Genomic DNA, 27823 nt, shown 5'->3' with positions numbered 1-27823 from the left:
CCTAAACTTGTTAGCAGCACACATTTCCGGCACTGGACTGAGGCAGCGGAGACAGAGTGTGAGGTGATACCAAAGTGAGGTGAGTTCCCGGGCCGGGGTGTATGGTGTAGGGCAGGGAGAGAGATGCAGAAGACAGAGAACTGAGGGCTCACGGCCTTGCACAGTAACAGCAGCCACCACAACAGACAGGTGCGGGGGATATACAGTGCATGCTGCGCATGTCACGGCCACTGCAGGGAGAATTCACTGCAGCAGTGAACGTTGGAAGTGGGAGTGTGAAGAGCAGGAAAGAGAGTGAGGGAAACAGGCATCACAGTGCAGAGACAGCTTGGAGGAAGTTGGGCTTTGCAGTCTGTCTCTGTGTGGGCAAAGTTATTGCTGGTATATTGTTTTTGTAGCGCTGTGTGTGTGTGTGTATATATATATATATATATCCAAGATATGGACAAACATAACCATTCTCATCCAATATAAAATACATATACATATATATATATATATATATTTTACTAATAGCAATTTGGAATCCCTAGGAAATAATGATGTCAAGAAAAAGAAAAATTGACTCAGAGTATAGGATATTCAAAGAACAGTGAACTTATGATTACTTTTTCATGCAGTACAAGGAAAGAGCTGTATGTCTGATATGCCAGAATATAGTGTCTGTGTTCAAAGAATATAATTTGCATCAACACTATGAAACTCAACATGAAGATAAATATGATTGTTTGGTTGGAGAAGTGAGAAAAGATAAAATATTAATTGAATTAATGAAATTATGATGAAATTAAGAGGTGTTTTATTGTTCTATTACCGACTAGCCTGAGGAAATAATGAAATAATTAATGAAAAATACATTGACAACTCAACAAAATACTTTTGTGAAGCAGAAGCAGCTAAATATTTCATCACTGCGAGCAATTTTTCAAGTTGCCAAGCTAATAGCACGCACTGGCAGACCATTTGTGGAGGGAGAATTCATTAAAGAGTGCCTTCTTTCTGTTGCCAAAGAGATGTGTCCAGAGAAGGCCGATTTATTTAGTACAGTGAGTCTTTCAGGACCTACAATTACATGGAGGATTGAAGAAATGGGAGACAATCTGCATCAGCATTTGCAAAACTCTATAAAAAAATGTCATATTTTTCCTTGGCACTCGACGAAAGCAATGATGTTCGTGATTCTGCATGACTTCTAATTTTTATTCGTGGGAGGAATTATTATTTTGAAGTCATAGAAGAGCTTGCTGCACTGCAAAGCATCAAAACAACAACTACAGGAGAGGATATCTATGAAAAGGTTTGCCAAACTATGAATGGTTTGGAGCTGGACTGGGCTAAAGTAGCCAGCGTGACAACTGATGGTGTTCCTAGCATGGTGGGGTCTAAGAAAGGAGTAATTGCTCGCATTAACCAAGATACGGACAAACATAACCATTCTCATCCAATAGCCATACGCTGCCTCATCCACCAACAAGCTCTGTGTAGTAAATCACTGAAGTGGGACTCTGTTATGAAAATTGTGGTATCTTGTGTTAACTTCATTAGAGCTAATGCACTAAATCACAGACAATTTCAGGAATTTCTGTCTGAGCTAAATGTTGTGTATGAAGATGTTTTATATCACACAGAAGTCCATTGGCTGAATTGAGGAAGAGTTTTGAAACGTTTCTATGACTTACTTCCACAGATGACAACTTTTCTGCTTTCAAAAACAAAGAAGTACCAGAGCTCAATGATGCAGAATGGAAATGGCACCTTGCCTTTCTGACAGATGTAACAGAGTTACTCAACAATTTCAATATGCAACTTCAAGGAAAGGGGAAGCTCATCTGTGATATGCAATCACATGTCAAAGCATTTGAAATAAAATTAGGTCTCCTCATCAAACAAGTGAAGGAAGAAAACTTCTGCCATCTCCCCACAACTCAAAATCTGTTAGCGGAAAAACCACCGATTGCATTCCCAAACAAAACATGTGTGGATTCACTGGAAAAATTGCAAAAGGAGTTCCAATTTAGATTTAAAGAGCTTCATCTCTATGAAGAGGACATACAGCTTTTCCGTAACCCATTTTCTATTGACATTGAAAATGTGGATACAATTTACCAAATGGAACTGGCTGAACTGCAGAATTGTGACTCTCTGAAAGATGCATTCCAGTCAAGCAGCTTTCATAATTTCTATTCATCTCTCCCTTCTGAGACATATCCTCGTTTCAGGAACCATGCACTCAAAATGACAACCATCTTTGGCAGCACTTATGTCTGTGAACAGACTTTTTCTAGAATGAAACATTTGAAATCTCCAACCAGATCAAGACTAACGGATGCACACTTGCATCACTTGTTACAACTAGCAGTGCCAAATATGGAACCAAATATTGACCATCTCATTAGCCAAAAGCAGGCCCATAGTCCCCATTGAAATACTGGTAAGTTTGTTGATTTAACTTTACTTCATTTTAAATATTGTATTTGTTCCCTTTTTGTTTCTTCACTTTAAAATAAGACATATGCAGCGTACATAGGAATTTGTTCATAGTTTTTGTTTTTACTATACTCTGGCCCTCCAACAGTCTGAGGGACAGTGACCTGGCCCCCTATTTAAAAGTTTGAGGACCCCTGCTTTAACCCATAAATATTGCTACTAGTTCTATATCCCAAAGAGATCAAAGGAGAGGGAAAAGTTCCTATATGTAGAAAAATATTTAAAGCAATTCTTTTTGTTTTGACAAAGAACTAAACATTGAAGTGATACTATCAATTGTAGAATAGCTGAACAAGTTGTGGTATAAAATTGTGATGGAATACTATTGTGCCATGAGAAATCACAAGTAGAATGGTTTTGGAAAAACCTGGGAAGACATATAAACTGATGGAAAGTGAAGTCAGCAGAGTAAAGATATAGAACATATACAGTAACATCAATATTGTACAATGAGCAATTGTGAATGACTTATTTTCAGTAATGGAATGATCTAAGATAATTCTGACTTATAAAAAATGTATTCACCTCCAGAGAAAGAAGTGATATATCCTGAGTGCAGAATAAAACGTACATTTTTAAAAATTTTCTTTTTTTTTTGGTCTATATATTTTATGACATGGCTAATATAGAAATATTTTCATGATTGCACATACACATTGTATAACCAATATCAAAGTGTTTTTCTTCTCAATAAAAGGGGTAGGAGAGAGGAGAGAGGAGATTTGGAACTCAAAAATTATTGCAAAAATATGTTGTAATTGAGAAAAAATAAAATAAAATAAATTCTTTAAAAAAGAAAATGTCATAGCTGAATGTGTAGGGTAGATGGAGGAATCAAGCATAACTAATTCTAACTATGATGATTTGCTATTATTATTGAGGTTACAGAACACTTCAGTTTGACCTAATACTTGAAGATTGTGTTATGGTCAGGTCCAAGATGCCTTCAAACATGTAGAATTTATCTGAGATTCACTCATAGCATATAAAGCATTCTAGTAACATCTAAATCATGATTTTCAAGCATGTGTGTTGGCTATAAATAGTTCAATAAAGTCTTTTCTAGGATATTTTAAAGACACTTGAGCTTTATCAGGTGGAATTGTATGTGGGGGGGAATGAAAGTCTAATGTACATTGATTTTATCAAACTTCTTTGATTTTTAATATGTAAACTGTTCTTTTATTTAGAAAATCATTTCATATTACTTAGTAATGATATCATAACTAGGGCCAATGACACCAAATGAAGTTGCACTTTTGCTGTCTGGTTGTTCAAGTGGAAGCCAATCATTGATTGCTTCAAGTACTCACTGTCCATTCACGTAATTCAGTTGTGCCCATAAGGCAGAAAGCCACAACAGTCAGGCACAAGAGAAAAGCTTCCCTTTTATGAAATAATAAAGCAAAAAAAAATATGTAGGACATGATCCAACTCACAAGAGAACCATGCAAACAAACAGCCCCCTGGTGAAAACAACAAATTGTGATTGTCTGGGTAGGATTTTCTTGGAGGAAGAGAAAAGAAGAGCTAGCTACAAATCTCAGCCTATAAATAGGAAACTACAAGGGTTGTATAAGGCTTTATGATCATATGAACCACAACAAAATAACACAAAACAACAAAGAATCTATCTCAAACTTTAAGAATTCTGATCAATGTAATAACCAATGATGTTTCAAAAGGGCCCATGGTAAACATGTTGCACACCTCCCAACAGAAAAGTGATTAACATAAGGTACAGGAAAAGGCACATCTTTGGTCATGGCCACTGTGTGGATTCGTTTTGCCTGCCTATGTTTATTTGTTACAAGGATTTTTGTTTGCTTGGTTTTGGGGGGAGGGGAGGGCTAGGGATCCTTCAGTTTGGGGGAGTGAGGGAGAAAGAAAGAGGGTTAACAACAATAATGCCAAAAATAATAGAACCATCAAAACATCTTTACAAATGCTCAGAAAACAAAATGAAGGTCAGAAGGAAGCACAAACAAGCAGGGTAGTTTTGAAAGTGATATGCAGGGCTATTGAGAGGCAAAGCCCAACCTCTTCCCAAAACGCTCCAAATTCTTTTAAATAATGACACTAAACAAATTTTAGAGTGTCAGAACATCCAAAAAGACAGAGTAGAACATTTTCTAGCCAAAGACAATTTAGAAGGTCAGCAGCAGAGATTTTCTCTGACACTAAGGTGAGAGTCCAACATGCAGTCCTGGAAAAGGCTGTGCCAGTGCAGCCGCTACTAGCGGCTACACTGGCTCCAGTTCCAGCCCATCCTCCTAAACAGCAAAGCAGGAATGGTTCTAGGGACCTTTGAATCAGAGTCAGTACTAATGGTTTCTAGATCTCTCAGCCCAGACAAACCAAAGAGGACTTGGAAGGTCAGAAGAAAAGATCTGTGGCAATACAGTAGGAGTCCAGCATGCAATTCTAAGATAGGTCAGAAAGGTACAGCCAGCCCCAGCTCCAGGTCCAGACCCAAAATTAGACTCGGGCCCTGGCCCAAGCACCAACTAAGCAAGATTATGTTGCTTTATCACACTAGATCTTATAGCTCCAGGGGGGGGCGGGTACACTCCTAACATCTCCAAAATAGAAAAGATGACTTGTGGTCAGATTCCGAGGATTTCTGAAAACAGCTGCACAAACCCCCTGAAGCTTGGGACAGTATATCCTCCATCCTGGAAACAGAGCCTTATCTTAACAAAGATTTAAAAGCCAAGTTAACAGGCTAGGAAAATGAGCAGACAACAAAAAGGGTTTCTGATTACAAATAGTTACTTTGGTGACAAGGAAGATCAAATCACACATTCAGAAGATGATAAAGTCTGTGCATACCCTTTGATCCAGCAGTGTTACTACTGGGCTTATATCCCAAAGAGATTATAAAGAAGGGAAAGGGACCTGTATGTGCACAAATGTTTGTGGCAGCCCTCTTTGTAGTGGCTAGAAACTGGAAACTGAGTGGATGCCCGTCAGTTAGAGAATGGCTGAATAAATTGTGGTATATGAATATTATGGAATATTACTGATCTGTAAGAAATGACCAACAGGATGATTTCATAAAGGCCTGGAGAGACTTACACGAACTGATGCTGAGTGAAATGAGTAGGACCAGGAGATCATTATATACTTCAACAACAATACTATATGATGACCAGTTCTGATGGACCTGGCCATCCTCAGCAACGAGATCAACCAAATCATTTCCAATGGAGCAGTAATGAACTGAACCAGCTATGCCCAGAGAAAGAACTCTGGGAGATGACTAAAAACCATTACATTGAATTCCCAATCCCTATATTTATGCCCACCTGCATTTTTGATTTCCTTCACAAGCTAATTGTACAATATTTCAGAGTCTGATTCTTTTTATACAGCAAAATAATGTTTTGGTCATGTATACTTATTGTGTATCTAATTTATATTTTAATGTATTTAACATCTACTAGTCATCCTGCCATCTAGGGGAAGGGGTAGGGGGTAAGAGGTGAAAAATTGGAACAAGAGGTTTGGCAATTGTTAATGCTGTAAAGTTACCCATGCATATATCCTGTAAATAAAAGGCTATTAAATAAAAAAAAATAACATTACTAACAAATATTTTCTGAAAAGCAGATTTTTGTCAAGATGAAATAAGCAAATTTGTAAAACTATACATAAACATACATACACACATAATATATGCGTGTATAAAGTATATGTATACACATATACTAACACCATAGTTAAAAAATGTAAATAGAATAAAAACAGTATTAACAAAAACCTTAAGCATTTAAAAATAATAATGCACATGTTTATAGTCTTGAATGAGAGATATGACCATGCAGATACCTTTCAGACTTGTAGAGATAAGGGACTATAGGTGTGAAACAGTGCATGTGTTGTTGAACTTGGTAGATTCATTAACTTTTCTGAATTAATGTTTTCACTTTTTTTAAATCTTTGATATAAAGGATGGCTGACTTCATATGGATGGGAAAAGAGAAAATATTGGGAAATAATGTAAAAACAAAATATATCGATTCAAATTTTAGAAAAGAAATGGAAAAACCTTGTTGAATGAAAGAATGATTAAAGACTTTGGGTACTCTTCTACAACAACAACAACAACAACAAAAAAAAAAAAAAAGAAGAAGATGATAAAGTCAAAGCTCCTATATTCAAAGCCTCCAAGAAAAATAAGAATTGGTCTCAGGCTAGGGAAGAATTCAAAAGGGATTTTGAAAATCAAGCAAGAGAGATGGAAGAAAAATTAGGAAAAGAATTGAGAGTGGTGAAAAAGAAAATACAAAAAGCTAATGAGAACAATGCCTTAAAAAGAAAAATTGGACAAATGGGAAAGGAGGTACAAAACCCCACTAAAGAAAATAATTCCTTAAAAATTAAAACTAATTTTAAAAAATTAAAACTGAGCAAATGGAAGCTAATGACTTTCTGAGAAATCAACATATAATAAAGCAAAACAAAAAATGAAAAAATAGGAAAAAATGTGAAATATTTCTTTGGAAAAACAACTGGCCTGGAAAATAGATCCAGGAAAGAAAATTTACAAATTATTGGTCTACCTAAAAGTCATGATCAAAAAAAAAAAAAAGAGCTTGAACATAATCTTTCAAGAAATTATAAAGGAAAAATGCCTTGATATTCTGGAACCAGTGGGTAAGAAAAATTGAAAGAATTCACCAATCACTTCCTGAAAGAGATCATCAAATATTATAGCAAATATTGTAGCCAAATTCTGGATTTCTCAGGTCAAGGAAAAATATTGCAACCATCCAGAAAGAAACAATTCAAGTATGATGGAGTCCCAGTCAGGATAATACCAGATTTAGCAGCTTCTACATTAAAGGACTGGAAGGCTTGAAATGTGATATTCCAGAGAGTACTGGAGCTAGAATTACAATAAAGAATCACCTACTCAGAAAAACTGAGTATAATCTTTCAGAAAAAGGTGGTTATTCCACAAAATAGAGGATTTTCAGGTATTCGTGATGAAAAGACCAGAGCTGAATGGAAAAGCTAACTTTCAAATACAAGACTCTGGAGAAGCATTAGGGGGTAATCAAGAAAGTGATGTCATAAGAGACTTCAAAAGGTTTATCTTTTTATATTCCTACATGGGAGGATGATACTTGTAATTCAGAACTTTCTCATTATTGCAGTTAAAAGGAGTATATATAGACAGAGGACATGGGTAAGAGTTGACTATAAAAGGATAATATCTTTTTAAAAAGTGATGAAATTGAGAAGTAAGAGAGTAAAATACTGGGACAAGTAAGGTGGTATAAATTACCTGCCATAAAAAGAATAGAGAAGAAGGGAGAAATAGTGTGATGTATATTATCTGCCATTAAAATAAAAGTCAAGAGAAGGGGAAGAGGGGGAAGAGATGGTGATTGAATGATTCTTACTTTCATCAGAATTGGCTCAAAGAGGAAATAACATACAAATTCAATATGGATATAGAAATATATCTTACCATGCAGGAAAATAGGAGGGGGATGGATTATGGAAAGGAGAGAGGGTGATAAAAGAGAGGGCATATTGGGGGAGAGAGTGGTCAGTAACAAAACACTTTTGAAGAGGGATAGGATGAAAAGAGAGAGAAAGAATAAATGGAGGGGAAGTGCAATTAATAATAGTAATTATTAACAAAATGTTGAAGCAAGCTTCTCTGATAAGCCCTCCTTTCTCAAACACAGAGAGAAGTGAGTCAAACTAATAAAAAAAAAAAAAGAGCCATGCCTCAATTGATAAATGATCAAAAGATGATCTATGCCAAAGTGCTATAAATTCATGCATATTCTTTGACCTAACAACATCACTTCTAGGCATGAATAGCAAAAGGAATTTTTTTTCAAAAAAGGAAAATGACCGATATGTACAAAAAATACTTATGGCAGCTCTCTTCTGAGGGCAAAAAACTGGAAATGGAGGGGACGGACATCAATTGGGAAATGTCTGAATAAATTATGGTATGTGTTTGTGATGGAATATCATTATTCTGTGGGAAATGATGAGCAGGATGCTCCCAGGAAAAAACCTGGAAAGTCCTCCATAAATTCAAGCAAAGTGAAATGTACTATATATGAAGTAAAAGCAATATTCCTGGATGACCAACTGTGAATGACTTAGCTATTCTCACTAGTATAATCATCCATGACTACTCTGAAGAACTTATAAAAAAATCCTATCCATACCCAGAGACAGAATTGATTGTATCTGAATACATATTGAAACATATTCTTTCCCTCTTCTTCTCCCTCTCTCCCTCTCCTTCTCCTCACCCCCCCCCCCCCGCAGTTCTTTCTAACTTTATTTTTCTTGATGTTTTTTTTTTTAATTAGGCAGGACATCTATGTTTTCTTTCACAACATAACTTTTATGAAAATGTTTTGCATAACTTCACATGTGATTTCTTAATTGGGGGTGGGGATAAGGGAGAGAACCTGGAACTCAAAAGTTTTAAAAAGCAAATATAAAATATTGTTTTAAATGTAACTGGGACAATGTTTAATTGATTGATTAAAAAAGAAACTAATGTGCAGAATTTCTTAAATACTAAAAAGAAAGCAAGTAGGGTGACATGGAAATTCATGTTTTCATAAAGAATTCTCATTTTTTTCTGATATGTCTGGAAATGCTCTTATTTGGTGTTTGGTTCGAAGTAAAAAAAATAAAATAAAAACATATCTACTTTTTGGCAGAAAGTACAGTACTTGAAGCATTAGATTTTCTAAAACACCTCACTGAAAAACAGACAGACAAAAAGTGATTCAGGAAAAACTTGTCAAAATTAAATTTTCTCATCCTTGATTAAAAATACCATATCTTCTGTTCCAGTTTTGAGCCTAAAGAAAAACAAAGAAGAACCATAAACATGCTTCTAGCAATGGTGAAATGAAAACTGAGAACAACTGCCACCATGAAGATACAGAGGAGGCAAATGTTGACATAGACAATGAAGGCAAAGAGAACATTAATTAATCCATTCCATTTATTCATCCAGTCCTATAGGAGCTCCCAAAAGATAATGTCTGAGTGCCTACTGAGGACAAAGCTAATGTGAGGCATGAAGAATACTTTGCTCACTGAAGCTATGTGTAGTATGTGGATTTTGTAGCTTGTGGAGGCATAAGGACAGAATCATGGAAACTCAGAAGTTTTTTTTCTTTTTTTGATTTTTTTTTTATTTAATAGCCTTTTATTTACAGGATATATACATGGCTAACTTTACAGCATTAACAATTGCCAAACCTCTTGTTCCAATTTTTTACCTCTTACCCCCCCCCACCCCCTCCCCCAGATGACAGGATGACCAGTAGATGTTAAATACATTAAAATATAAATTAGATACACAATAAGTATACATGACCAAAACATTATTTTGCTGTACAAAAAGAATCAGACTCTGAAATATTGTACAATTAGCTTGTGAAGGAAATCAAAAATGCAGGTGGGCATAAATATAGGGATTGGGAATTCAATGTAATGGTTTTTAGTCATCTCCCAGAGTTCTTTTTCTGGGCAAAGCTGGTTCAGTTCATTACTGTTCCATTGGAAATTATTTGGTTGATCTCGCTGCTGAGGATGGCCTGGTCCATCAGAACTGGTCATCATATAGTATTGTTGTTGAAGTATATAATGATCTCCTGGTCCTGCTCATTTCACTCAGCATCAGTTCGTGTAAGTCTCTCCAGGCCTTTCTGAAATCATCCTATTGGTCATTTCTTACAGAACAGTAATATATGGAAACTCAGAAGTGAAAGAGCCCTCAGAAATCATTTTGTCCAACCTGTATGTGAACAAGAATCCCCTCATTTTCCTAACATTAAGCCTAAGTCTATCTCTTAGCAACTTCTGCCCACTGTTCTTAGCTCTGCCCTTTAGGGGCAAACAAACAAACAAAAATTGATACTAATTCTACGTGGCAACCCTTCAAACACTTGGGGACATCTTTTCTTCTTCAGGCTAAACATTCCAGAACCCAAGTGATTTTCACTTAACATAAACTCAATGCCTTTTATCTTGAACACACTCCTTCAGATGCTACCCATTCCAGCTTATCAGTATCTTCCTAAAATGCTAGTGACTGAAACTGAATATAATGTTCTACATATTCCAGAAAAGAGTGTGCAAGAGTACCCCCCCTAGGTTTAAATACTATGTCTCTTTAGATACAGTCTAAAATTGCATTAATTTTGTTGACCACCATGTCTGATCACTGCTGAACACTGAGCATGGAAATTTACTGAAGTCTCCAGATCATTTTAAAATGAATTGTCTCACCTTTCCTCATCTTATACTTGTGAAGTTAATTGTTTGAAGACAAATATAAGACTTCCCTTTGAACAACAAACACTACATTCTGTCATATTAGATTCGGTCTCATCTTTTAGCCAGTAAGAGCTTAACTCTGCCATCCGGTGTGCTAGCTATACCTCCTAACTTTGTTTCATCTGTGAATTTGATAGGCATGCTGTCTAGGCTGGATGTAAGGAAAAACTTCCAAAAGAACAGAGCTAGCCAAAAGTGGAAAGGACCATCCTTGAGGCAGTAGATTACTCCTTATTGAAAGTCCAATCAAAGGCTCCCTCATTTGGTATAGTGCAAAGGGATTCTAATTCAGATATGAATTAGACATCTGCAGATCCTTTTAACCTTGGGAGTTTATGATTTTTCCTTTATGCCTCCATGGGCTACAAAATCTACAGACTACTTACAGTATCAATGACCAAAATATTTCTCATACCTCACATCAGTGCTGTCCATGGTAAGCCTAAGTTCCTGCCATTACTCTTTATATGACATGAACTTAAGGGTTCTATCTTCCTAGTTATCTTCCTCTAAATGTCGTCCATTTTACTAAAACCCATCCTATGATATGGTATAGAACTGCATACAGTACTCCAAAATTGGTCTACTCTAGGCATAAGATAATGGGACTATCACCTCTTAAATAGTGGAAATTATACCTCTACTAATGGACCCTACGATCACAGTTACTTTTTTAGTTGTTATCTTTAGCTTTCAATCCACTAAAACTCTCAAAAACTTTTTAGATCAATGACTACAAAGGTTCTTATACCTGTTGGGTTGGTATTTTTAAAATCCAAATATCAAGTTATACCTGTCAGGTTGATTTTTTTAACCCAAATGTAAGACTTCACATTTATCTCTACAAGGTTCCTTTTTATTTGACTCAGCCCACCATTCTAGCTAGTCAATATAATTCCAAATAACCTTCCCTGCTTTGGGTTACCTGCAAATTTGACAAGTATAAAATCTATGTCTTTATCTGAGTTATTGGAAAATATTTAGTAATGTATGACCTAGTACAGATCTTTGGGATGCTTCCTGGGAGACCTTCCTATAAGTTGACATCAAGTCACTAATGATTACTCTTTGAGTTCAGCCATAAAAACTATTTGTGTGATTACAATAAGTCTCTACTGAGTAAAGATGATTATTTTCATTGTATATATATAATATAAAACAAATAAAACAGAAAATGGTATAAAAGATTTAATAGTATCTTTATTCAAATGTTCACTGAGGATTTTTAAATTAAGAAAATGCAGGTAAGCATTTTCCTCAAGAGATGTGTTCCTGCAGTTATGAACCAGTACAACCATTTTAGAAAGCAATTTAGAATTAAATAAAGTGACTGAAATGCCCATGTCTTTCAACAGAGGGGACTCTACTACTAGGTTTATACTCCAAATAGGTCATTGATAAGAAAACAATTGTCATATATACCAAAATATTTGTAGCAGTATATTTTTTTTTTTTATGGTAGAAAAGAATTTTAAAGAAGTCGATGACTATCAAGTGGGAGAATGGCTAAACAAAATGTGGTGTGTAAATGTGATGGAATATTATTGTGCTATAAGAAAGGATTAATTTGATGTATACAGAGAAACATGAAAAGATTTACATGAGCTGAATGATGCAGAATATAGTAAGCAGAGTCAAGAAAATGATGTGTAAAATGCTTGCAATAAGGGAAAAATAGCAACGACCATAAAACAATCAAAATGATCAAAGATAAGGTTAGTGCTAATGCTACAAGAACACCCACCCCACCCATTGCAGAATTGAGAGGTCCACAGCTAGGGGGCGCTGCACATATTTTCAGACTTTTTCAATGTGTTCTTCAGTTTTGCTCATTTTCCCTCTCTTTTTCTTCTTTTTTAATTAAATGGAATTTTTAGTTTTTAGTTTTTATTTTAGTTAAATGGCTCTTAGGGAGGGAGAAATGAGAGTGACACTGAAACTTTAGTGTTGTGATTAAAATAAAAGATTTAATAATGTTTACAAAAATGTGTTTCTGCAAAGTTATAAGTAAGTTTTTGTCGTTGTTATCTGTTAAATCAAGTCATAGTTCAGCTGCACCAAGAGTATTCATTAGTTAAAGGAACTCTGTAGTTAACTCTTTTATAGAATGAAGAATTATTTGGACATTGAAGCATAGTGGAAAGATGACCTTAAAGTAGAGTCACAAAAGGCTTGGGTTCATATACAGACCCTGAGACTTCTTAAATTGATGACTTGAATCAAATTACGTGACCTCCCAATTTATAAAATGGGAATAATGATCCGTCAGGGTAGATGTGAGGATTAAATGTGATAATACTGCGAAGAATCAGTAAATCTTAAAACACTATAGAAATGTCGGCCATTATTGCTATAAAATGAACCATCATTCTCTAGGTAGAGTTATTTTATAAAAGCAAGATAAACCTCTACCTTTATTTGTTCTATTTCCAAATTCACAGTAAGTCATAGATCTTTCTTCAATAAGTAGTGTTCAAAATTCTTGAGACAACAGATATTTTAGTTTGACTTAGTAATGCCAAGAACTTAATGAATTAAAATTCATAAATAAACATTATATAATCCTCCATAATTGTGCAATTCCGGTAGCTTTTTTCAGTTGACAATCTTACTTCTGAATTTTTTTAAGTGACAGAAGGCTTTCTGGGCCTGGGATTTTATCCATGTGCATAACATCCTATGTAAACTCCTCTCAATTCAGATTGACAGTCCATCTGCAATTTATTTTCTCTGAAGGTTGTTGGGGACCACTAAGGGCATAAGTGACTCGCTCAGGGTCACATAGTTAGTATGTAGCAGAGGCAAGATTTGAATCCTACCATGCGTTCTTGATTCCAAATTCTCTACAAGGGTAACGTTCTTCCTATCTCTTTAATCTTTTGTATTTTATTTTATTTTATGCATGTAAAACATTTATTCTGAACAGTGGTCCACAGGCTTCACCAGCCTGCTAACAGGTCAGCATAATGGAGAAAAATGTATGCTACCTCCAGAATACGAAGACCCACTCTGGACAACTATTAATTGTGTGACTAGGCAAGTCATTCTATCTCTTGGGCCTCAGTTTTCTTCTCTGAAAAACGAGGGGGTTGGACTACATGGCCTCTGAGGTCCCTTTGCCCTAGAACTAGTATGGTGTGAGCTATAAAAACTCGCCCTCATTATTTTTGTGCAAGAGATAAAAAATTGATCTCTATGGGACATCTTTAGGTTAGGTCTTTCCATTGAGCATTTCAGTAGCAAAGACAATGCCACCTGGTGGCTGAAAGAAAAACAGACAGGGAAGTGGATCCACAAAAACCTATAAGTCAAAGCTTCAAAGACTTCAGTGGGAAACTCTAATAAAGACATAAGTGACAAGCATTTCTCTACTTCCTACTACGCAGTAGCCAAAGAACGATGGGAAATCTCATTGACCACTTTTGAATCTGGCATTCAACTAGACAGATGTTCTGGATGCCTGAAGGATCAATATTCTCGCCATGCTTACCTGCTTCTCTTGTCAAGTACTTAGTTTGATATTATTATAGTTGTTTTTTTAACATTTGCAGGCAGCTTATCAGAGTGGATAGAGTGGTGGATTTGGAGTTAGGAAGATTTGGGTTCAAATGCTGCCTCCGATATTTATTAGCTTTTGTCACTGGATAACTCCTACACTCTTGGGACCTCAAGGGAATCTCATCACTTAGTAACTAAGCTGTAGACTGTGTGCAGGGTAAGAATTAGAATTAAGATATAGGAGTTTAACACCAGGTACTGAATTAACACCCCCTCCACCCCCAAAGCCTCTGAGACTTATGGAGTTATGCCCTTCTGCTGAGATCTGACTTTCTATCAAAGGGTGGGAGGACTGCTTCTGTTTACCTCAACTGGTAGCCTGTATCATAAAAGATGCTTAGGATCTAGCAAAAAATAGGGGGATCAGAAGTAAGGGTCATAAGCATAAATCATTCCCTTTTCCCTTCCTTCCTCTGCCCTTCCTTTCCACATAGCTCTCTGGAAGCCTACTCTATTATTCCCAAACTCCTGTTGGTTTTAGATCTCTTCCTCTCGCATCTATTCTACTATAGCTCACAGAAGCCAGGCTTTCTCAAGAAAACTTCACCTGTTCACCATGTGTTAACCAAGGCTGGATGCTCCTTTTCTCACATCCTCACCTCCTTTCAAGTTCACTCCATCCTACCCAGTGATGTGTTCCTGATACCTGGAGACTTCCAGGTCACTTTTATCTCCTCCACAATGGGTTCTAGAATTCGTCCTGCCTTCAAACGCCCTGGCTACAAAGGTCCTCAGTCTCCCTAGATCCCATGACCACTGTCTCTAGATGACCTCGGCCTGATACAGGAATGGTACCCCAACTCCTCTTTTCTCAGATGGTCTTACTCCGGATGTCACCAAATGAAAGCTATGACTCTGAATCTATGAAATATAGGTCTACTTTCCCACTGCAATCATTTGTTAAAATGAGAAGGAGGTAGATGAAAATAGGGAGTGCTTTTTTTTTCAGTTGGTGAAGATTGCTGAACTAACCATGACCATCTTCACAGGTGAGGGTCACACTACGCTTTCTGTAACATGACCCAGAGATATCTGAAAATAGGCCCAATTGAGGATGATTCTCCTTCTTTGCTGAAAGCCCCACAGGTCAGTGATTTGTAGTTGGAGGGGGCAGACCGAGCATCAGTTAAAGGAGAGACATTCTCCCCATGTCTAACTCTATCTCTATGTGACTGGAAAACTGGAAAGGACAAAAAATGTTGTCATAAAAACTAGCTATGACTTGAAAGGACATCCAGAGTCAGTGTAGTAAGATTGTTCATAAAAATAAAAGACATTTAGGGAATGATTTTACAAAGTGGACAAAATAAGTCTTATTATTCCCATTTTACAAATGAAGAAAATGAATCTCAAAGAGGTTAGTCAACTTATTAGTGGTTGTGTGACTAATGGGTGCCAGAGGTAGGATTTGGATTTGAGTATTTCCCCACTCCAAGTATATATGTTATTTTTGCTCTTTACTATACGGTTCTCCAGTTAATTTTTTGTACATACAATATTGTACCTACAAAGCACACACAATGTAAAGGATACTATGATATCTACAAATGTAGATAAATGGGTGTCAATTTATCCTTCTGAGTAAGAAGATATTGGTGACACATGCCATAAGGTTGAACTGATTCCAATGTAAGTAGAAAAGGAACCATTAAGAATGGTAGGGCATCATCGAATATTTGAACAAGTAAAGGTTCAGCTAAGTGCACTACAGTGGATAGAGTACCTGGCCTGGAGTCAGGAAGACTCCTCTTTCTGAGTTCAAATCTAGCCTCCAACAATTCCTAGCTATGTGACTCTGGGCAAGTCACTTCACCCTGTTTGCCTTAGTTTCCTCAATTGTAAAATGACTTGGAGAAGGAAATGTCATACCACTCCAATATCTTTGCCAAGAAATTCCCAAATGGTATCATAAAGAGTTGAATACAACTGAAAAACAACCAAACAACAAAGACGTTTCAATGCTCCAAATCGGAAACTGATCTAAATAGATGATTTTAGGAATGGAAATATTTTTAAGCTACATAATAATGAAATTCAAATCAATAAATACTTACTAAGATCTTAATATGTAGAAGGAACATAGAGAACACAGTACAAGGCACAAAAATGCAATGATCTATGCTCAAGGTGCTTACCTTTTACTGAGCAATTAAATACATTCGCCAGATTAGTTAATGTACAGTGATGTGAGGTAAGAGCATTAATTAGGCATTAGTCAGGAACATTAATTAATTAATTGAGCATTAATGTCTAAGGGGTGAGGTCAGTCTGTGAAGCCCTCTGGACAGAGTTAGAACCTCTGATTCTGAAAACTAGATCTGAGAAAGGAATGCAATCCAGGGCAGGAGGAATGGCATGTGTCCTACCCAGAAGAAGAAGAAATGACAAGTCAAATTTAGGGAACAGCTCATGTTGAAACATGGGTGAGTGAAGAATGATATGAAACAAACTGAAAAGGTTGGTCGAATCAATTGTGAAGGACCTCGAATAGCAGGCTGAGAAGGAAATACTTTATTCTACATGGTAATAGGGAGCCATGGAAGAGTTTTGAACAGAAAAATGGCATGATCAGAGCTATTCCTGGATCACTCAGGCCAAGTTGCATAGAGGATGGATTGTTGAGGGAGGAGAATAGAGCAGTGCTGTCCAATTCTAATAGAAACGGGCCACTCAACTGTACCTAAGGATTACTGTGACTGCAAACTGACTTAGTTTTAAAATATAATGTTTTGTTTTGTTTTGTTTTGTTTTTACAACTAACTGTACTGTTATTTATGTTGCTAAATATTTCTCAATGACATTTTCATCTCTGCTGCACTGGGGAGTGGATTGCCTGTCTAAAAGTTCTAAACTAGAGGTAGGGAAAACAATTAGGACATCAGAGGCAAGCAGGAATAAGGGTCTGCCTTGGGGATTGAGGGGAACCACACTCCCCGTGGACAGGAACTGCTCTCTTTTCTGTATTTGGCTCTCCAGTGGCTAGCATGGTCTCTGGCATATTCCACCAGATAAAAAATGCTCTTTGAATGAATGCACATTTCTCTGAATATTGTAGGGGAAAAAAAGGTGTTCAGAAATATGGGTGACTGGACCAAGTCTGAAGCACATTGTTTGTTGAAATACAGAGGAGCTGGTAGTGAAGATTTTTACCATTTCCTTCCCTTACCAACCTACTGTATGTAATGTTCTAGCATTACTATTTTTATTTCAAATAAATATTTCTCTTCCTGAAATGTTTAAATATTTTATTGAAATTTTCTATATATTTTACTCCCTTAAATAGGCTATAGCTCCTTGTGGGTGGGGGCTGGGCCACTGATTTCTTTTCCATTTTCGACAAAACAGGCTTAGGCACACACTAGGTACCCTGAGAGTTCTTAGTGCCCTGTGTTGACGCAGATTAGATTCCAAATTAAATTATGATTCAATAATCAAAAAATCATTTTTTTTTCAGTTCCAATATGTGCTGTGCGATGTGCTAAGAGAGATCCAGATCCTGCCTTTCAAAAGCCTACATTCTGCTTGTAGGAGGGACAATAGATGTTAAATATAGATAAATTTATACCCACACATATGCCCACGGTCATTTGAGGAGGATTCAACAAATATTTATTGACTACCTATCATATGTGAATCACCAGGGCAGATGCAAAAGTAACTTAAGACAGGATCCCTGCCCCTGGAGAGCTTACGGTCAAATAGCGGCGCCTCGCCACCTATAGGAATTACTATTCTACAAAGTAGCAAGCAGATGCAGGGAACAAAGGTAAGCACTTACGGGCTGCATCCCCATGGAACCCCACCCCCTCCACCCCAGGTCTGTGTGGCTGCCCAAGCAGAGGAAAGGAAGAGAAGAGCAGCTGGTGATGCTGAGCTCCAATCACCGCACTGCGGGCCAAGTACCTGCCTAGATTAATAGTATCTGGCATCCATAGAGTTCTTGAAAGTCTGCCAGGAGCTTTACTCATATTATCTCATTCAATCCTCATGACTACCCTGGGAGGGAAGTGTTATTATTAGCACTTGGGGAGATGAGCCCATGTTATAGATGAAAAGACTGAGGTTAGAGATGTGGCGTACTTGACCAAGGTCACACTGCTAATTAGCATCTGAGGTAGGTTTCTAAGCCAGTCTTTCTGATTTCAAAGCCAAGCCTTGATCCATGATTTTTTTTTTTGCCATGCTGTCTCATAAGATGGAAATGGTTAGGCCTTTGATGAGTTGACCTTTGTTCACAAATTCACAACTGAATTCTGTAGGGAAATCAAATGACTCATGGAACTCATCTATGTGGAGAGTTTGTATATCTGGGTTCTCTGCATATTCTGATCATTCATAATGTTTATTGCCATGATGATGCCTTCCTTAAGTCTCTCAGTGAATTAACAGTGGCTGCAGTTTCACACTTTAACACCAAGCAGCAGTTAGGAAATCATATTAGGTATTCGAACAATCTGTTTTAATACCAATTAGCTAATAAAGTAATTAGCAAAGTAAGAAATACATTACTACTATGCGGTATTATGATTTAGTCGAAATTGCATATGCAGATGCATAATGTGGGATTTCTAAAAATTCCATTTAGGACATTTTAGCAGTGCATTGAAATATTTCTCATTCACAAGAAGCCAGCTGTGATGAAGGAAGCTGTGTTTAAATAGTTTGTCTAAATCGGAGGTGCTAGCAGATTTCAGAAAGAACTTTTTTATAAACTTGGTTTTCCCTCTCGTGGGGAATTAGAATAACATTTGCAGCAATGGGAAATTTATTTGGACTTTTCGTGTGCAGTGAGCAGTTCCTCATTCAGGAGGTTCCATCTCTAGCCTCTAGGTCTCTGCATAAAGTGGTCCCCTTGCCTGGAAGCTACCACCCTCCTCCTCTTCTTCCTCACCTCAGTTTCCTATTACCAAATGAGATAACCCATGTAAAGCTCATGGTGAACTTTGCAGAGTGCCACCTAAATGTTGTTATTGTAGTTATTCCTTGCTTTCTTCGGTGCATAGATAAGGTGTTACTGCCAGCTGAGATTTACCCTAACCCTTCCACTCGTTAAATCTCTCTACAATTTGAAGATGCTCTGTATGACTTGGTATATGTTTTATATTTATTCATCTCTGAACACATCATCTTTTCTTGCTGTTTGACTGTTTTTGAGTTGTGTCAAACTCTTTGTGAACTCAGTTGGGGTTTTCTCAGCAGAGATACTGGAATGGTTGGCCATTTCCTTCTCCAACTCACTTCACATATGAGGAAGCTGAGGCAAACAGGGTGAAGTGACTTGCCCAGGGTCACATAGCTAAGAAGTGTCTGAGATTACATTTGAACTCAGGTACTCCTGACTCCACGTTTGGCCCTCTATTCACTGCAGTGTCACCCACCTGTCATACATCATTTTTCTTCCAATAAAAGTAAGTTGCTTGACAACAGGGACCGATTTATTCATGTCATGATAAACCTAGGCCCTGACACAATCCCTGCCATTTGGTAGTCAATAAGTACTTATTTGTTGCATTACATTGAAACTAAAAAGTATAGATATAATTCGTTCCGGTATAGATATAATTATCACATAATATTTGAGTCCGTTGTCCTGGATGCTGGAATGGCTTTAAATTCACCCCTGAAGAGGAAATCTTGCTGACTGCTGGGCAGAATTCTTGAAAATGCAACATGTTTTGTAAGTTAGAAGAGATAAGGAGTCAAGGAGGTTTTAGACACAATGTAATATTAGTAAAACCCTGACATTCTTCCCCCAAACAACAACAACCTCAAAAAAGGAGCAAGGAAAAGTGACCATTTTCAGACAAATATGGTTAGGAACAACGGAACAGTGAAAGGCTGACAACTAGCGGATGTATACCTATCCAAGGAAGTCACTATAAACTTTAAAGGGAGAAACAGTCCTTATAAAGATAAAGAAAAGAGTGGAGTTATCACCATGCATCCTTATGCCCAGTGCTAGACTAGACGTGATATAAGAAAGCCAACTGTGGGACACAGACCTTGCTCCCCTGATGGCCAACATCAACAGCAAGGAAAAGAATGCACAGATCCAGGAAATGAAGAGAGTAGAATTGAAACATCAAACCGATACAAGAGCAAATATGGAAGGAGATAAACAAAATGCTCAGTGATATCAATGAAATTTAGAAGAAATGGGCAATAATGATTATAGCTCCCATTTAGATAGTGCTTTAATGTTTACAAAATACTTTGTGTATATTATCTCATTTAATCCTCACAACAATCCTGAAAAGAATGAGGAAACTGAGGTGGAGAGAGGTTAAGTGACTTATCTAAGGTCACACAGTCAACACGTGTCTGAGGGAGGATTTCAATTCATGTTTTCCTGATTCTCAAGCCAGGACTCTGTGCCATGTAGGTAAGAGATTTGAGAGAATGGGCGGGCGATGCAGTTGTATGTCCAAATGGAGCAGGAAGAGAAAAAATATATAGTTCTCCTCTGTGAAAGATGCAAGATTTCAGTACCACGGTATTGATGAGAGATCACTTTTGTTGGTTTGGAATGGAAATGTTTGCTCCAGAGGCAAGGCATGACTCTGGAAAAATCTCAGGGGAAGCAATGATATGACTATACAAAGGGAACTTTGAACAAATAGGTCTAAGACAAACGGGGACAGCCAAATAGGCTGTTATTCTAACAACTATATTCTACTCATCAAGGCAGCTACCTTTAATGGCCACCTCTTCCTCTTCTGCTTTGCCAGTGAAAATCTCAGTCATCCTGCAGGCTGCTGCCATTCCATAACTTTCTATTACCACCCCAACTAAAAGTGACCTTTGCCTCCAAACTCTTAAAGCCATCTCTGTCTGTCAAGGTCAATTTTGTAGACCATCATTTTATTCTTCTATTACCAATTATATTATCACAGGATCATCTCCTCTCTCTAAGTAGATTAAAAGCTTATTGAGGGCACAGTTGATATTTTAATACTTCTTGGACTCTCCCCATAGTTTCTAACAGTGTGTCATACACACATTGAGGTGTTTAATCAATATTTTAAAAATATTTTCTGATGAAAGAAAAGAACATTCTGTCCATTTTGGTGAAGATCTCCAAAGGTTATAGCTTGTCCATAAGCCATAGAATGATGTGTAATCACCAAAGGACTTTGAGAATCATGGTAATGCAATTAGGGTCAAGAAAGAATTCAACTTCAGTAGCCTGATGTCAATCAACTGGACAAGAGCCCTGTGAGATATGTGATAGAAGTTTGCAATATTCCATTGAAGATGGGTCTACAATCTTATAAGGTCGAGAAAAGGCAGGAAAGAGAGAGAGAGAGACAGAGACAGACATACAGAGAGACAGAGACAGAGACACACAGAGAGAGACAGAGACAGAGAGACAGACAGAGACAGGGATAGAGACAGAGAAGAAAGAGAGGGAGAGAGAGAAGAAAGGGAGAGGGAGAAAGGCAGAGAAAAAAAGAGGGAGGAAGGGAGAAAGACAGACAGACAGTGAAGAGAAGTTAACAAGGGATATGCTGATTGAGGGGAAAGGGTTTTATACTGTCAGTCAGATTTAACAAACATGTATTAAATAGCCATTACTATGTTATAGGCACAATCTAGCCACCAGGGACACAAAAATATCTCTGCATCTAAGTAGCTGATGTTCTTTTGATTGGGACTGAATATTGATAAAATATACTCAGTGAATCAAAATAACTAAATAAAAAACAAATTCATATTCACTGAAAGAGTTCTTTACCTTAAATGAGTGATTCTGTTTAGACACTAATGGCTTATATAGTCCTCCTGAACTATTATCTGCCTCCCTTATGACAAAAACATTGAAAGAAAACCAAACCCTGCAATCCAAAACTATATTAAGTACTGAACCAAGAGGATTTCTCAAAGTATCATCTATGACATTCTTAATTGCATGCAAGATTGTATAATTTTGGTTGATTAAAAATTATTTAAGGAAAAGATGATTAAAGTACCTTGAATTTTCCACCTTCCAAAGTAATTTGCATTAAATTAGAAAAGGACTTACTTGAGGGGAAAACGGAAATCATTTCCAATGTGGATACTATCACTTTAAATACTGGAAATCAATAACTCCAGAAAGTTTTATTGTAGGGGAAAGGAATGTGAGAAAATCATTTTGTGTGTCAATGGGACTTTTTTTTTTAATTAATCAAATAAGTTAACAATAGAACTTAGAAGTATACAGAAAGAATGAGCTTGCGCGTGTGGACATGAGCAACTTTTTCAAAATCTTTATTTCCATTTCTGTTTCAAAGCCTTTGCTAGTCTACCTTGAGAAAAGTTTCCAGACAAAAACTCTTAGCCAGTCAATACTTTGCTTTAATTGACAGGCAACTGGCTATAAGTGACTCAAAGCTTTATACAATGCTTTTAGCATTTTTTTCCATTCCTGTGGTTGGGAAAACTCAACAAAAAATATAGGAAAAACTAAGTAGACAAGAAAGGCTTATAGCTCTCCTAGGATGGACAATTAGATTGACAGTCCATAATGCCAGTCTTCTAGAGAGAGAGTGTGTATATACAATTATATATGTATATGTGTATATACATATGTATTGGATGTATATGTATGTGTTTATACATACAGACTCATAATAGGAGAGGAGGCTAAGAATAGGCAGGACTAAAAGGACATGGCTTTCCATCCTGGCTCTGCTGACTACCAATGAGATTTAGAGAAGGTCAATTCTTCTCTGGCCTTGAGTTTTCTTCTCTATCAAATGAAAGCAGTGGATTATTACACCCACGAAATCCTTGCTGGTTCTTAATCTATCATCTTTTGGGAAATCATACTTTTCTTTTAATGACACAAAGTTGTTTGCTTGACACAGCCAATCATATCTCAATATTTTCCAGTGGCCCATCCCACAATGGTCACTGGCTTGCCCTACATTTTTGCCAACATTTCTTTTTTGCTCTTCCTCAGAGAGCTAGAGATTGCAAAGGGGAACGTATTAGGCAGATAGAGGTTCAGTGGATAGAGTGGTGGGCTGGGCCTGGCATTAGGATAACCTAAGTACAAATCCTGCCTTAGAAACTTACTGGCTGTCTGACCTTGGGCAGTTCACATAACTTCTGCTGTCTCAGTTTTTGTATCTGTAAAATGGCAATAATAATAACGCCTACTTCCCAGTGTTTTGATGAGAATCAAATGAGATAATATTTGTGAAAGTACTTTGCAAACAAAGTGCTACATAAATGAGCTATCATTACTTATGTTATTATTATTACTATATATGATATCCACATCAAAGATTATCCCACAAATTATTCATATCACTTGCTAACTCCATCTCCCTCCTCTCAGAGGAATTCTCTAGATCAATCAATAAATATGTATTAAGTATTCACTCCGCATAAGACACTGCACTAAGTGCTCATGATACAAAGAAAAAGCAAAAAAAAAATCATTCCCCACAAGAAACTTAAGTTATAATGGGGGAGACAACATATACATAACTCAGTTCAAACAAGATAAATACAGAGCAGTAATGGTTGGTATGACTTTTTATACTGATTATTATTCTAATATAAAATAGGTAAATTTCCTGCTTTTGACAAATTTTAGGAAAAGTCAGGTTTTTTCCCCATATTTCATAGCTTACCTGAACATTAAAGAAGTTAACCTCCTCTATTCTTTGTTGCTTGCATTCTAAATAGGTTCTATAATTGTAGCTATATATCTCACAGAGAGTTTTGAGCATTAATAAGAAAATATCTGCAGAGTACCCTGAGCTCCTTAGATATGGACAAAAATGTAATTTTGAGCAGGGATTTCATATGGTCAAAGATATAATTTTCCACATTAAACCTTTTGGAAAATGTACAGGCATCCATCCAGATGAATGACTAATAAATGGAAAATCAGTCAAAAAAAAAAACAAACCAACCCAGGAAATGTGCTTTTCTCCCCCTAAATTATTTCCTTAACGAAAAAGCATCCAGCTTATTGAAGAATAAAAAGGAGCTCCAGCATAAGATGTAAAACACCCAATGTTGTTGTTGTGGGGGGAAGGGCTGTGGGAGGGTGCAGAATGGTGTCAGGGAGTTGCTATGAAGCAGTAGAGCCCAGCTGATGACCTAAGCACAAATACAAGTGCCAAATTCCCTCAAATGATGGGGGCCTGAGGAGAGAGAAAGATAACCCATGGGAGAAGAGGAGGAGGAAGGAAAAAAAGAAAGGAAGAAGAGTAAGAAGAAGAAAAGAATGAGAAAAAGAAAGAAGAAAAGAAGGAGGAGCAGTAGCAGCAGGTGGAGGAGGAGGAAGAGGAAGAGGAGGAGGAGGAGGAGGAGCTTCTGGAGGAGGAGGAGAGAAAGTTAAGAAAAGATTGGGCTAAATCCCAAAGAAGTGCAAAGTCTCTTAGCATCTATAAACAACAATTAGAGGGCATCACTGTCAGGCAGAGATAGATTCTTGAACAATAGGCCCAAAATTTATTGATAGATCCAAAATCTGCTAATCAAGAAGCACTTGTTAAGAAACAATTTATGTGCTAAGTACAATGGTGGCCTCCCACACACAAAGACAAAGACCAGAACAGTCCCTGTCCTCAAGAAACTTTAACTCCACCAGGGAAGATAGAATATACATATATTAGGATATACTAAATAAATGAAAGGTAATTTAGAAGGACTGAAGTAGCTGGGGTTTCAGGAAGGTCTTCATGTAGAAGGTAGTGCTTGAGTCGAATTTTGAAGGAAATAAGGGATTATAAGTAGAGGAGAGAAGGGAATCGATTCCAGGTATGAGGACCAGCTAGTACAAAGGCATGGGGGTGGGAGATGGAGTGCAAGTCTGAGGAACAGCAAGGTCAGTTAGTATGGAGAACACAGTGTCAGAGGTATAATAATATATATGGCTGGCAAGGTAGATTGGAGATAGGTCATTAAAAAGTAAAACAGTGGCATCAATATTTGATCCTAAAAGAAACAAGGAGCCATTGGTATTTGGGGAGTAGAGGAGTGGTAGCTTTATATTTCAGTTGGGTTGAGGAGAGACTTGAGGCAAAGATGCTAATTAGGAGAGTACTGAAATAGTCCAGAGACAGGTGGTGAAGGCTTGAACTAAGGTGGAGGGTATGTGGGTAGAGAGAAGGAGACAGGTGAGGAAGATGTTGTAGAGATAAATGCATATATGTGTGTGTGTGCATATAAAAATATGTGTATATATTTATATACATATATACATGCATGTATATTATATATGTATATATTTATATACATACATATATATATATATATATATATATACATATAAACAAAAAAGGGCAACTGATTGGATAAAGTGAGAGAGACTGAGGAATCAGTGATAATGCTGAGTTTGTGAAACTAGCTGACTGAAAGGATAGTGGTGCCTTCATCTATTATAGGAAATTTTGGAAGAATGGTTAAGTTTGGGGTAAAGATAATGAGCTATGATTTGGATTGGTTGAATTTGAGCCCCATGGAACATCCAGTTTGAAATGTCCAGCAGTTAGTTGCTGATGTATGACAAGAGCTCAGAAGAAAAAAAAGTAAACCTGGATATATACATGTGGGATTCATTTTCATGGAGATAACAAATCTCTGGGAACTGATGAGGTCATCAGCTGAAAGTAGACAGAAAAGAGGAAACAGTCCTGTGAGATAGTCTGAGTCAACAGGAATATATGGATAATAACCAGCAAAGGAGATTAAATGGTAGCAGCCACACAGATAGGAGGAGAACTAAGAGAAAGCAGTATCATGACAACATAGGATCATTTTGACGTCAGTGAATGAGTGGAAAGAGTTCTGGATTTAAAGATAAAGGATCTGAGTTCCACTTATTTGATTATTACTGTGGATCAGTTTCCTCTTTTTTAAATGAAGGAACTAGACTGGATGACTTTTAAGATCCCTTCTAGTTCAAAATTAGCAATGTCTGATGACCTGTTTGTTTTTGAAACAGTACTCATCAAGCTAATTCTGGAGAGAATACATGATACAAGTACAGTTCATCCTCTTATAACTAATCCTCAGCCTTGTCTTTTAGGTCTAGTTTATGTTCTTGTGAGGTTTGAATTGGGGGTCCTAATTGGTAATTTCTTCATTGTCTAGGATATTTTTTACCATGATATTTTTGGATTTTGGTGTTTTTTTTTTGTTAGAACTGGCTTTTTTCCCTTTATAGTTGTTATTCTAATTCCTGGCTTCCTAAATGATTTCATTTTTTATTTTATAGAACATTTCCTGTTAATATTCTTTCCAAATATATCTGGCACATAGTAAATTGTGACTGTGTCTTCTGGAGAAAAACCAAAGTTTTAGACTTTGTCATCTCTAGGACATAAGAGCTGTTGACCTTGACATTCGGTGGAAGGCTCTGTTCTTATTTCCTTAATTTCCTTGAATAAGTGCCATGAAAGCTTACCCTCATTGCCTTCAAATATAGGATTTCACAGGATTTTATACAAGTAAGAAGTTTTTTCTGCGTTGCATCTTTTGTCATATCATGAAAATTGTACTTTAATATTTGTATAGTACTTCTGGGGTTGAGAACAGTTCTTTCTTGAAGACCATAATTCAGAGTCATATAGAATTTCAAGGTCGAGGTTATGCAGGCATGGCTACTCTTATTTTACAGATGAGAAAACTGAGTCTAAAAAGTTAAAGTACCACGTCCCTCTAGTTATTAATATTCTTTCTCTCTTAAAATTACTTTGTATTATATAATCATAGTATTGCAAAATGAAAGCATTGAAATGGACCTCAGCGGCCATCAAGTACAACAGTTCTTTTTTAAATATATTTTTCCAATTATATGTAAAGTAATTTTTAACATTCATTGCTTTTTTTAAAATTTTGAGTTCCAAATTCTCACCCTCCTTCTCTCCTTCTCCCCCCCCCCCCCCCGCCAAGATTGCAAGCAATTTGATATAGGTTATACATGTGCAATCTTGTAAAGCATATTTCATACTGGTCATAATTGGAAAGAAAATACAGATACCCCCCCAACATGAAAAATATAATGTGAAAAATAGTATCCTTCAGTCTGTATTCAGACTCCATCAGTTCTTTCTCTGAAAGTGGATAGTATTTTTCATCATATGTCCTTTGGAATTGTCTTGGATCACTTATTGGTGAAAAAAGCTAAGTATAATATTGCTGTCTTGGTTCTGCTTATCACACTTTACATCACCTTCTGTAAGTCTTTCCAGGCTTTTCTGAAAGCATTCTGCTTATCCTTTCTTGTAATACAATAGTATTCAATCACAATCACATACCACAACTTGTTCAGTCATTCCCCAGTTTATGGGTATTCCTTCGATTTCTAATTCTTTGCCACTACAAAAAAGAGCTGCTATAAATTTTGAACAGATAGGCTCTTTTTTATCTTTTTTTTTGGGGGGGGGTAATACAGTCTTAGTAGTCTTATTGTTGGGTCAAATGGTTATGCAGTTTT

This window comes from Sarcophilus harrisii, chromosome X (genome assembly GCF_902635505.1).
Source record: "Sarcophilus harrisii chromosome X, mSarHar1.11, whole genome shotgun sequence".
Lineage (NCBI taxonomy): Eukaryota > Metazoa > Chordata > Mammalia > Dasyuromorphia > Dasyuridae > Sarcophilus > Sarcophilus harrisii.
This window is presented reverse-complemented; position numbering follows the sequence as displayed.